Source organism: Nomia melanderi, chromosome 9, assembly GCF_051020985.1.
Source record: "Nomia melanderi isolate GNS246 chromosome 9, iyNomMela1, whole genome shotgun sequence".
In the NCBI taxonomy this organism is placed as follows: domain Eukaryota; kingdom Metazoa; phylum Arthropoda; class Insecta; order Hymenoptera; family Halictidae; genus Nomia; species Nomia melanderi.
Genome location: NC_135007.1, coordinates 10,974,729 through 10,987,479, shown reverse-complemented (window position 1 = coordinate 10,987,479; position 12,751 = coordinate 10,974,729). Strand labels below are relative to the sequence as shown.

General features: G+C 41.3%; 1 protein-coding gene across 1 annotated transcript in view; it reads right to left on the bottom strand.

The window, feature by feature from the left end:
• Positions 1 to 12,751, bottom strand: part of Task6 (TWIK-related acid-sensitive K[+] channel 6) — a 144,321-nt gene that overhangs the window by 116,541 nt on the left and 15,029 nt on the right. The window lies entirely within an intron of this gene.

Here is a 12,751-nt window from a genome sequence, read left to right as displayed (position 1 = left end):
CTAACTATTGCATTAACTTCTATTAATTCTAACTATTGCATTAACTTCTATTAATTCTAACTATTCTATTAATTTCTATTAATTCTAACTATTGTATTAACTTATATTAACCTCTACAGTCGTTTATTATATTTCTTCTTTCCTTTCGTTTTCTATCCTTTCTTTCGTTGACAGTTTTCTGAAACTTCCCGACACTGACCACGTTCGCTCGAGATTTTCCCATTTCCCATTCCTTCATTTAGCATTCGCCGCTCGCGACTGATTTCGCTATTCCTCAGCTGACTTCTCGCTTCAGTTTTACTACAACCCCCGGTTAAAAATTCCCTCGGCCTCGTTCGTATGTGCGTAACATCCCGTGATACGAATCTAATGGGGACACGTGGAGAGGCGGCGACAGGATCGGCGGGATCATTATGCAAACGTATGCTAACGTCAACGGGAATCATGACGGGACAGAAAATGCAAGAATACTTTCCCCGTGTTTCTTCGTCCGCGCGCGTTCCCTGAAATAGATTCTAGCCCATGCATCTCGTTATTAGCGCACGCGCCACGATCGAAATCGAACATTTCCACCGCGTTTCGTTCTCTGCCGGCGTACATTACTGACACGCTTGGAAAAAAAAAATCTAGCTCACCCGTATCGTATTGTTATCATTTTCAACATCTGTCGAAACCGAAATGTTTCATTTGTCGAGAGATAATAGCGGTATGGTGGTCGAATTAATGTAAAGACACTTCATTGTGTTGTGCTCGTCTCTCTGTTCTATTATATTTATTCTTACTTATATCTTTCAGTCTATTTGTCTTTCGCAAAAGACGCGTCGAAAACTATGGATCTTTTCATTCTTATTTACTAAACATTTACGAGTACCATTAATCGTTGGATGGCTATCATTTCAAAAATTATTTTTTATCATTAGAATATTAGCATTCATACTTTTCAATGTATTTATTTTTTACTAAATATACTTTTTATTCCTATTTACTAAACTTTTACAACTACCATTAATCCTTAGATGGCTATTATTTCAAAAATTATTTTTTATTATTAGAATATTAGCATTCATACTTTTCAATGTATTTATTTTTTGCAGAGGAAAGAACAAAAACTATGGATCTTTTTATTCTTATTTACTAAACTTTTACAACTACCATTAATCCTTGGATGGCTATTATTTCAAAAATTATTTTTTATTATTAGAATATTAGCATTCATACTTTTCAATGTATTTATTTTTCACAGAAAGAACAAAAACTATGGATCTTTTCATTGTTATTTACTAAACTTTTACAAATACCATCAATCCTTAGATGATTACTATTTTAAAAATTACCTTCTAGTTATTAGAATATTAATTACGAAGGGGTTGGAAAGGATCGGTGCCGCGGCGAGCCAAAAATAAGCGGATATCACGCGTGCCCGATTAATTTACATGATCGTAAAGGCCGCTCGTTGTTCCGTGACGCAAAACGCCGCGGATTTGCTGCGAGGAACTCGGCGAATTAGACGGCGAAACCTGGAGACCTATAAAACCCTGAAACGCGGGGCTCGCGGCGGAGGAGCACGGGACACGAAACGGAAAACACGTTGCGCGCAGGAAACGCAAACAGAATCCGAGCACTTCCCACGACCGAATCACTGTAAATCGCGCGGGCGGCAAGCTTTGTATCGTTTAATCCTGTGTAGCTGCTGCATTAATTGGAAATAATCTGTGAGGCTAATTGTCGCTCGTCCCTCGTCGAATTTAACGAGGCCCGGACACTTGAATCGCGTTTAAGGAAATTTCTTCTCCACGAGATTCTGGGTTTATGATGGCCCCAGGCGTTCGTGCTCGTTTTCGAGTGACCCTTTAGCGCCGCTGCAGATGAAACGCTATGACAAACGCACTTTTCCTTCACGTGGATGTTCGAGTCTCTTTTTATACAGTATTTTACAGAGTTCATTTGCGAAGCGTGCGCGAAGAGTGAGAGGGCACGAAGGATTCGAGTGAATATCAGAATATCAGAATGAGTTGAGCTTTATACTTAATATTTTAAGTTGATCAAGGGAAAGTTTCACTTGGTACACGACGAAAGTGGAGAGAGCTAATTAATCGTGACATGTCTGTAGGCTGAACATTTTTCCGACATTACTTTGATGGCCTACTTCTGTTGACACGTTGACTGCCACGGTCACCTATGACCGGAGTTTCCAAACTGCTGAAGAACCATCGCAATAAAAGGATTGATGTTAAATAAAAATATTTAGTAACATAAGTAGATAGATAATAGTATAATACGACTACTATCAAATGGTTAATGGTTATTTTCAATACCGTTTTCCTTCGTCATTAAAAACTAAGTATTATTATATAAAACGCTAGAAATTCTCGTGTCAATCAACGTATGAGATTTTACAGAGTACTTTATAGTAATTCATAATTTAGGGAAACCTGATGAAGTTTCATTATTATTCTATTCAAATCGCAATCGATTATTCAGTATCTCGGCCAATTTGTTCGTTGTCAGGGCAAAGAGGACCAATTGAATAGATGCTCCGAGCAGGGTGCCACAGTCATCCCCAAATCTCTGTGATCAATCCATTCAGTGTACCCATAAATAGCGTATAGAGCCGAAATGGCGGACGGGGGATTAATATTCAAACTTTAAATCAAACGGCGGGAGGAAAGGGAAGAAGGCAGAGTGGCATACCTGACCGCGGAGAATAGCGTTAACAGGTCTCTAATCAAACAAGCACGGCTGGATGCCCAGAAGCTGGAGCAAGGCAAAGCCTTGGACAGTGTTTGCCTCCGTGGGCGAGTCCTGTTGACACTCGTATACTCCTAGCTCACTGATAGATAGGCAAAGGGCGCTTCCGACTAGCCAACTCGTGAAACGGAATATCAACTTGGCAATGAACTGGACATTTTTCCTCTTATCTAACCATGGTCGACGAGGATACGAACCTCTGTGCTGTTTGTAAACCCTGGACTTTTCGAAAATATCTAAAACTCCTCTGTTTTATATCACTGCGACGAACAATGCGATATGTTTCAAAGAAGCGAAAGAGAAGCGATGAGTGTTTGTACACTCGTATGAAAGCAGTAGCTATTTCTATGCAGAATGCATGGAGCATTATGAATTAGTAGAATCGTAGAAGCAGTTAAGTCGAAAGAACAGAGCAAAACTTGATTAAAGTTTCGTTCCTGATAAAATCGAGATCGAAGTGTTGTTAAGTAGAAAACTGTTGTCCCGTCTGGCCATAAGTGATCGTTTCTACTGTGTAAAAATAACCCTTGCAATTAAGTGGAAAAAAGAGAACAAGACTTGTTTAAAGTTTCAATTTTGTAAGTATTACTTGGTAAACGTCTGGGTCGATTCTTCTTAACGCAGTTATAAATACGTATCCTAATTGTCTGCTCTTAAACCTCCAATTTCTAAGATCCAAATGAACGGATAACAAGTTTTCTAAGAACAATAGAACAAACTGTACAGTAAATATCAGTAAATCTAGTGTTAAGAAAATCGTTGTCCTGTCTGATCATAACCGACCATTTCCACTGCGTACAGGTAACCTTTCCAGCCCTGATAATCTTCAAACCGAATTTCCTTGAGATTCAACCGTGAAACGCAAAAGTTGGTTCCTTTTCAACTAATTTTCGTGTAAATCCAAGTTCTTTCTGAATACAACCGAAACCTCGTAGAAAGCCCAGCCTTCGTGTGCAGTCGTGGCTCCGACTCGATGTCATTCGCACGGGATCGAGTGTTATTAACACGGAATATTTTCCAAGGGAAGGCGAAGTTCTTAATTTAAAGTGCATTACACGGCAGGGGGAACGAACCCGCGACGTATCTGGGCAACGTAGATCGAGGACGATAAATTGCACAGCCGCCGCGGCGCGAGTTAACGGAAATGAGAAAAATATTAACATCAGGAGCACTGAGACGGAAATAGAGGGCTGAGTGGAGGAGGGTGTTTACCGCAATACGAGATCCGACTCTGTGTAATCTCAGGACGGCCGTGTGATAGTCAGGGATCGTTCCTTCCTAACGTTTGAATTAAGGTCTCAAGTTTCTGTACGTTCTGTAAAATATTCCGGTCTCGGGAATCCTTACCCGAGAACCACTTCTCCGCGTGCACACCGACCGGCAACAGTTTAGGAACAAAACAACCGGGGATTGTTTAACGCACTCTCCCTTATCGCTTCAGCGTGGGATTGCTCGAATGAAATGCAAGAATATACCATCTTAAAACATACACGAATGTTAACACGTTCCTTAATCTTCATCGATAAGTACATCGCCATTATATTTATGACATTTCTATGCTTTCTTTCGAAATTTCACCCGTGTTTCACGATTTCTTCATGGAGATTCATGAACTGATTTTTATGTAAATGGAAATTTTTACTGATTCCCTTGGGGGAAGTGGGAATTGTTTCAGGGAAATCGTTTAGTGGAATATTGCAATGAAATAATTGCGGGCTATATTATTTAATAATGGAATTACGTAAGAAATTGATACAATGGGACCTTGAATAGGGTAGACAGTGGAGTAAATTGATATTGAATAATGGCAACTGGTTGCTATAAATGTATGATCGAATTGGGAAAGAAAATAGAATATAATTGTTCCCAATTAGACGGTGGTTTGCTATTATTAGTTCAATTAAGATGAGACAATAGAGTATGATCATTCTTATGTAAACCGCGTAGTGCGTGATCCTCTTGATTTGGTCGTTATGTAGGCCGATCACGTAAGTCAGGTTAATGAAGTAGAACGCGATAATGTTGAACGCACCGGTGTAATAGAACAGAACCGGTTTAGTCAGACGCACGGTGGTAATTGTAAGTGTAATATATTGAACGGATACACATTGACTATAACCGTTCCATAATTGGCGAGATCAGACGAGGAGATTGTGAACGTCTTAATCGAAGATTACGGGAATGAGATTAAACGAGATTACTATAATCGCGGGAGACCGGGAGCAAATCAAATCATCGGGAACAGGCAATCACGATTAATCAATTTATGATATTGTAATTATATTACAAAATCATGCATCTGTGTTTGAACAATCGCAACAGAACCGACGCGAACGAAACTCCTTCTCTTTCCAAGAAAATCCCTCGATTTTCCCGTGCAAATATACGGGATCTTGTATTTTTCCCTTTGTTCGATAAAACTTCGTTCCATGGGAACCAAACAACAATATTATATTAGCGATCAGTGGAAATAGGAACGATAAACAATGACTGGGCCAACTTTCCGATAAACGAAGCTGTTATACGTATACTCGACGGTTAAATCTCCAATCTCAGTTCGAATTAACCCCTCGCCGTAAAACGGCGATAACAATAGTGATTTCCAGAAGAATTTAATCAAACGCAATGTTATACATTATACACAGCGAAAACTGAAAAACCATTTTGCTATTATCAATATTATGTCTCCGGGATAATCTTATAGCTCCAATGAAACTCGTTTCTTTTCTCCCGAATTATTCGCAGTCAAATCAGACGAACTTAGTCGCAAAGAAAATTACGACGAAAGGTGAAACGTGAGAAATCGTGTCTCCATCAGTTCTGTCACGATCTCCGTACAAGAATTTTACAAAGTCCAAATTCGCGTTTCTGTTGGCCGATCGTTTCTTACTTCGTTACCAATAATTTATCAAAAAAGGACAAAAATCCTGGGCATATTCTATGTCCGTTCGCTCTAAACTATAATAATCGATAACAGTTCTTATTTCAATGACGATCTCCCTAATTATATTTTCAATCCAATAAATCTAAACGAAATATTAGAGACATGAAACCGAAACGAGTCATTCAGTTCCTAAATATAATGTAATTCATAATTTCTAATAACAATATCTATATTAATTTCATTTTCATTATATTAACGAGTCTGACACGTAATTACAAGGCATTAATTTCAAACCGACCGATACATGGACACTTTCTCCGATATTACGCGTACCCGTTAAACATTAAACCACGAATTTGTTTTCCAATCGTGTCCGTCCTACTTAGCCGTCACCGCTTCCGGCCTCTCGCGCGGATCTTTTTAATTGTCGCAAAATAATCCACGCCGCGGCGCGTTTAACGCGAGTTTATCAACTGCGACGAAGTTTCGAGGATCCGCCCCTTGTCCCGGCCTTTCGTTTCATTTTCGCGCGAATTTCCATGAACACCTCGGCGCCTAAAAACTTCCGGCCCTCCCCGGGGGAAACTTTTACCGGTCTTTCCGTTGCGTCGGGACCCGCCGCTTAATCGGATGACGGGCCCGCGCGCCGTGATCTTATTGCCGAAGTTGCCAATTAACCGATTTCGTCTGTTGTACTGCTCCTCTAATGAAATTCTGGAACAATTACTTCGTTACCCCTCGCGCGTGCCGTTGTCTGCGTCGGACATTTGCATGGATGGAGAGTCCCGTGGATCCTATAACTTCCAAACGTATCGAGTGTACGTTAAATAAATATTTCACTCCGGTATTCTACTGTAATCGGTTCGTTCCGATTGAAGAGAAATGATTTTATTCACAGTTACCTAATATTAAGCTTGAAGACAGAATGAATTAAACTCGAATTTGTAGTTTAACACGTCGACTGCCACGAGAATTTCGAGCGTTTTGTTATAAGGTTTATTCCTTGACGCATTGCGTGCGGTTCAGTGAGATCCACTTGTATCACTATCTATAAAAAAACACCATATTGTTATATAATATATTTGAAACGGACAGTTAGTTCCAATCAAATTTAATATCTCTTTAAATGCTGCGGTAAATAGCAAAGTTATGTAGCTAAGAGTCTTCGTATAAAACCGAGATTTCTCGTTACCAGTACGCAACGTGTTAACAGAGGGGAATAGTATTAGGAAGAATTATTGTCTTGGTATTACAATACTCGTATCACATTATCTAGCTCCTTGTGTTACTGGATATTCCGATTCAATATCAATTTTCTTACCGTAATTGTTTTCAAGCAATTCAGAAGCCTCGATCACCGGTGATACCGTGGCAGTGAACGTGTCAAAGTATCCTACGATAGAGTTCGCAGGTTCCCGAGTGAAAGATTGAAATGAACGCGGTAACTGTTAATTTTCGGTGGCTCTTAAATTAAACGGCCAATTAACTCCCCCGATGGCCGTCCGAGTTGCTCGACGAAAACGTCCGCAACGTGGCGCGAATTGTTCGAGAACATCTTTGTCCCGGCACGCTATCAATTACGTCAAGTTTAACGTAAATGTTTAACTCGCCCAACGAAAAAACGAAGGGACCGTCTGGCCGTCCAGACAACCCCTTTCGCATTGCGCAACCTTAAACGCGCCGGGATTTATCGGCGATGTAACGACTCCTCGTTACATAAGATCCAGCGTTTTTATTTCGCTGCCTGCTCCCAGAAGGCAATAAAGGCGTATCGAGCCAGCGCGGCTGCAATTAATATTGTAATTGCTGCCGTTCGGCGGTGAATGCTTAAACGGGCGCGCAGGGGCGGTCATAAATTTATTTTATTACAGAACGAAAGAAGCCTGCGAGATAATTACGCTTAAAAGTGGCGCGTGAAATTTTCCATTCGTCCCTTCTCCCCTTTTTTCCCCTCTCCGCTTGTTTATCATCGTTGATTACCCCGTGCCCGGCAATTCTCGCGGACCGACGATACTTTTTTCACCCTCGCGTTACGGCGCGTCCGAATCCGCGGAACACGTCGAGATGGAAAACGTTCGGACGGAATTTATATCCTTGTTTGCTCCCTCTTCGCGCGCGTTTGAATAAACATCGGCAGGCTGCGAAATATCGCGTTAATTTTTAATACAACGGTAATCACTCGTAGTCGCGCTCTTTTATAAGTATTCTGAATCTATCGAGAGATCCGCGTTTTCCGCAGTTGATAGAAATTTCGAATTAAAATACCAAGTACACCTGACCCTCGATTTACGCGATGAATTAGTAACACCGAATAAAATGTGCTTTTGTTTTCCGAAATGTCATTATTTTATCCTTTGTTTGGTTACGTGAAATAAATATGTATTTCTATAACTTACATCGGCTTTTTTCCAATATTTTGTTTTCTCTTTTACTGATAGACTAATTACGCGATTTTAATTTTTGTAAACCGAATCCACGTGGAACGGATTCTCGCGTAAATCGAGGTGTAGTTGAAATGTGTAGAAAGTCGAGATGTGGAATATTTCGAATGAACCTGTTTCCAGGGGTGCACAAGGGAATACAAATGTGTCAGTATAAAACGTTAACTTATACTACGCTGCGATCACCTGCAATCGTCGGAATTATTTAACGGGGTCGCGCGCTGGTCACGATTCTCAGCGAGATTCCGAAAGTTTCCACAGTCTCGCGACCAGTGCACCTTCGCCGGTGATTAATAAGCGTAACTTCAAAAATCGTCCTCGGAGGGTGCGTCGTCGGGGAATTCAAATATAAACGGTCCGTCGGAGTTACTTGGTCGGCGCGCAGGTGGCTCCGAAAGTCCCGGTAGTCCGTCGAAATTAAGAATGGAAACCAAGATTTTATTTAAAGAAACGCACCGGCCAACTTCCGCGGAGTTTCCCTCTCTTTCTTCGTATTTACCGTAGCCACGTCCGACAAACAAAAGGAACTCGACCGACTTTTGGCCCGTTGCCTCTAATGTACACGTTCCCGGGGGAGTAGCAATGATATAAGGGAGGCGCGGCTATAATTCAAGGGAAAAGTGAGGAGAAACGTCAAGGTAAACGACGAGGGTGAAGTCTGGCAACCACGCGACGGTATTCATTACTAATATCAGCGGGCCCACAAGTGTCTCTCCCCTCCTTCTCTCCCAGGAACTCTTCCCGTCGAATATTCTCGTTTTAATTGCGCATCAGCTCCACATCCTGAGGGTTTAGTTCTACCACACTCGTCCACCGAAACCCCGAATCACCCCCATTTCTCGTCGATCCATTACCCTCTGGTTTACCGGCCGCTCATTTCAATATCCGAGAATGTACCTTTGTTTTCTTAGACTGTATGAGCTGTTCCTTCGTTAACCACACAGTAATCTCTGTTACATGGAGCGCTTAAAAAACTCATCTCGAGGGAACTGCGTTTAACACTAGAATTACCAGATGGGTCAAAAGGACTTGTTCCTGATTTCTTTTACAGTTATCGAAAAAGTGCAGACTTTCGAAAAATGATTAACTAATTTAATTCGGTAATAGCGAAACTGAGATACAAGTCAGTTGAAATCTTGATAAACGCACGCTTATAATTATTAGGAAGGAGTTCGTTAAAATGTGTTGCTTCTTCGTTTCTTGTAAATCGGTTGTAGATACTTTGAATTACTTTGAGTTATCGTAGTAGTTAAGTAATAATAATTACTTTGGATTACAATACTTTGAAAATCAAGAATTTGTATATTCAGTGGTTTCACAGTGTTTGATCCTTTAGCTACTGGTATATATTCACAAATGTGTCTGTCTAAACGCAAAAAAAAAAAGAAAAACGAAAAGTTGTACAAACGCTGAAACATTCATTTATCTGTATATGATGATTTATGTGCATAAGACAAACATAAATATAAACACTCTACGCACTTGTTTCATTGACGCAATGAAATAAATAAAAGTCAATAAGCGACCCGGTTCCCGGCATAATTCGTCAAATCGCTTATCGACGAGAACCGCAGTTAAAGGGTTAAAAATGTTTGATTCTCCAGGGTGAGATGGGAAAGGTAGACGCTACGATTTAGATTCTTTAAGTAATTTTCGAAGTTCTTCGTCACGTGAGCTTCGATAGATTCCGAGCGACCCGCGTAACACCGACGGCGAAGTGTTATAAGTTTATCGGATTACAGGAGTCTGCTCGTTAGCATAACCACCTTACGTGGCGGCGTGTCGGGCGAGAAAAAAGATCATTTACGAGGCGGAATGACGCGAGCGGCGCGGTATCTGTCAGCGAATTTTTATTCGGTGCCGGAATGGACTCCATAAAATCTTTCGAAACAGTCGAGCACTTAGCCGAAAGTATCATCGCGCGTGTCGATGCATATTGCGGCGATGTTCAAGCCGAGAGAGTGTGACACGAGTTTGCTGGTATCGTAAAATAACATCCAACGTCCCCCGTGCCCCTCCGCCCCTCCTTGATCCCCGCGTCGGGAGTTGCGTTCGTGACGTCATCGAAGATGCGCACGCGCCTAAAAAGGCTTACGTGTTGATCGTTACCCACCTTCTGCACTTCCTGAAGCTAAAGTTGCGTTCAGGCGAATGTGAGTTCGACACCATAAAATTCTGTCGTTCGGCTCCTCTAACGTTTTATGGATTGAACAATGTTACACTTGCACTCCGTTGTTATCTTCGTTCTGTACGGCTGAACTTTATTTTGGAAAGGAGGCTACGGATGCAAATGTACATTAGAATTATTGATAAATGGGAATCATCTGGAAGAAATTTTCATCCAACTCGAAGATTCCGCTAGATATTAATTCTAAGGAAATATTATGTTTTATAAATAACATTAATGTAAATAATAGAAAGATTAAGGGACAGAACTGTTCTATTTTATTTTTATGGATAACTACGTTAAATGAACTTTAACATCGAACATGAAACTTTAATTTTGCTGCATCAAACGAAATGGCGACTGAGTCGCCTCTCGAGTGCAAAGAGTTAACGCGTTGACTGCCACGTCGGTCACCGATGATTGGAGCTTCCGAACTACTTAACAATGATTATAATCAGATAACTAATGTTGAATGAAGATATTTCATAGCGTGAATTACTAGATAACAGTGTAGCGTAAGCATTGCGATACTAAATAATAACTGTTCTTCTTTATCTTCGCTACGAAAGAATAAGCGATACAAAATTAAAGGTTTTCATGGCAGTCAGCGTGTTGACAAATAGACGTATAAAATATTGTGGTAGATTATAAAAATAACTTCGTACTTTCTATTGTTCCATCAAATTATTCTACACACGTGAGCTTTGTGTTATGTTAGTTATTCCAGCGTACTGTTTGCTTGTTTCTCTCGAACGTTCGAAGTACGAATAAATAGAAATGAAGTTTTTCCGAAGCTTGCACATGATTTCATTCGTACCATTAAAGGGACACGTGAAAGGTTCTTAAGGTTCCGGACGGCCGACAGAGACTGACTCCCCGTGTTGTTAAACCGAATTATTTCGCGGTTAAGCTACACGCGGCTCTCGTAACTTCTAAGCTCAAAGAGGCGTCTAAGTCCCATTGGTTAATTATTTTGAATTAGACTGTCTCCTATTGTTCGCGACAATCGCATTATTATCCGACAAGACGGCGCATGTACGCCGACGTTTTCCCGTGCGCCAACCTTCCGGTCGTTTAGGCAGTTCAAACACGAAATCAGTGAAATTGCAAACGCACACGATACTTCGTCAAACTCGGACCAATATGAATTTCAATTGTAAACTTCCCGGGCCCCGATAAAATAACGCTTCCAATCAAATTAAACAAACGAAACTTGTATCGATCCACATCCAGGAATTAGTTTTTCCGAGCAAATACATAAGCGTAATTAAATCAATCCCATGTGACTCTTTCAAGCCGAGCAGAGTGGTAAGAAATGAAACTGTACTCAAATTCCAAGTATTTATGCCGTAAACAACCTGTGTAAACCTAATTACAACATAATCATTGTTATCGCATAAATGTTACAATACCAACTGCGCGGCTATACCAATTAATTACCACAATATTAATTATAACAAACATCGATATTATAGTACCAATCGTGATTTAATTACTTGACTGTTGCAACAGCATAAAGGGCCCTCCCCTACAATGAACCGTAGAAAATCCCATTATTACAATATTCACAATCATTTCGACAAACTTCTATGATTTTTCCCTATCAATTGTAAAAGAAAACCGGCAGGGCACGGTTAAACACCGGCGATCGACAATTTCCACGGAAAATTTCGCCGCGTGATTTCTCGCTAGGCTCAAGACGTTTCGACAGGTCTCGGCCAACCGGGATGCAGCCCACGATGAATCACTATAGAAACTTAGAAAATCCCATTATTACAATATTCACAATCATTTCGACAAACTTCTATGATTTTTCCCTATCAATTGCAAAAGAAAACCGGCAGGGCACGGTTAAACACCGGCGATCAACAATTTCCACGGAAAATTTCGCCGCGTGATTTCTCGCTAGGCTGCTCAAGACGTTCCGACGTCTCGGCCGACGTGGGGTGCAGCCCCGATTTGCATAAGGCGCGCATTATGCAAATCGTCGCGGATATCTCCGAACGGGCGCGATTCCGCGCCGACGGCGCTGAAATCGGACGGATCCCCGCGTGTCGAATACGCGGGGCCCGGCTTCGTTACAACGGTTTCAGGCGAATACGTCGCGATATCGACACCGTTTATCGATTCCCTTTGTCTCTTTCGTTGTTCTGCGAGGAGCCGGCGAGGCACCGTTCGACGATAAAGGGCCTGACTATCTGCCGCGCCGCGCGCACGCCTCGTTCTGGCAAACTATTCGCGATAAAGCGTCCCGTTTCGAATCAATAATGCCAATTATACCCGGCCAAGGCAAATTTGACGGAAAAACCGAATCGCGATAGGTTTCGTTGGCCCCTCCCCGCCGCCCGCGGACGCAGATTCCTGAAATCGTCAGGGAAACGCGAAATAACGGGCCGAACATTCTTCGACTTCGTAACGCGAGCCACGGCGAAGGAATTAATGGAATTTTTGGTTAATCCCGATCGTTGAGATGTTATTAGGTTCGTTATGAAGATTATTATTATTAAGGTT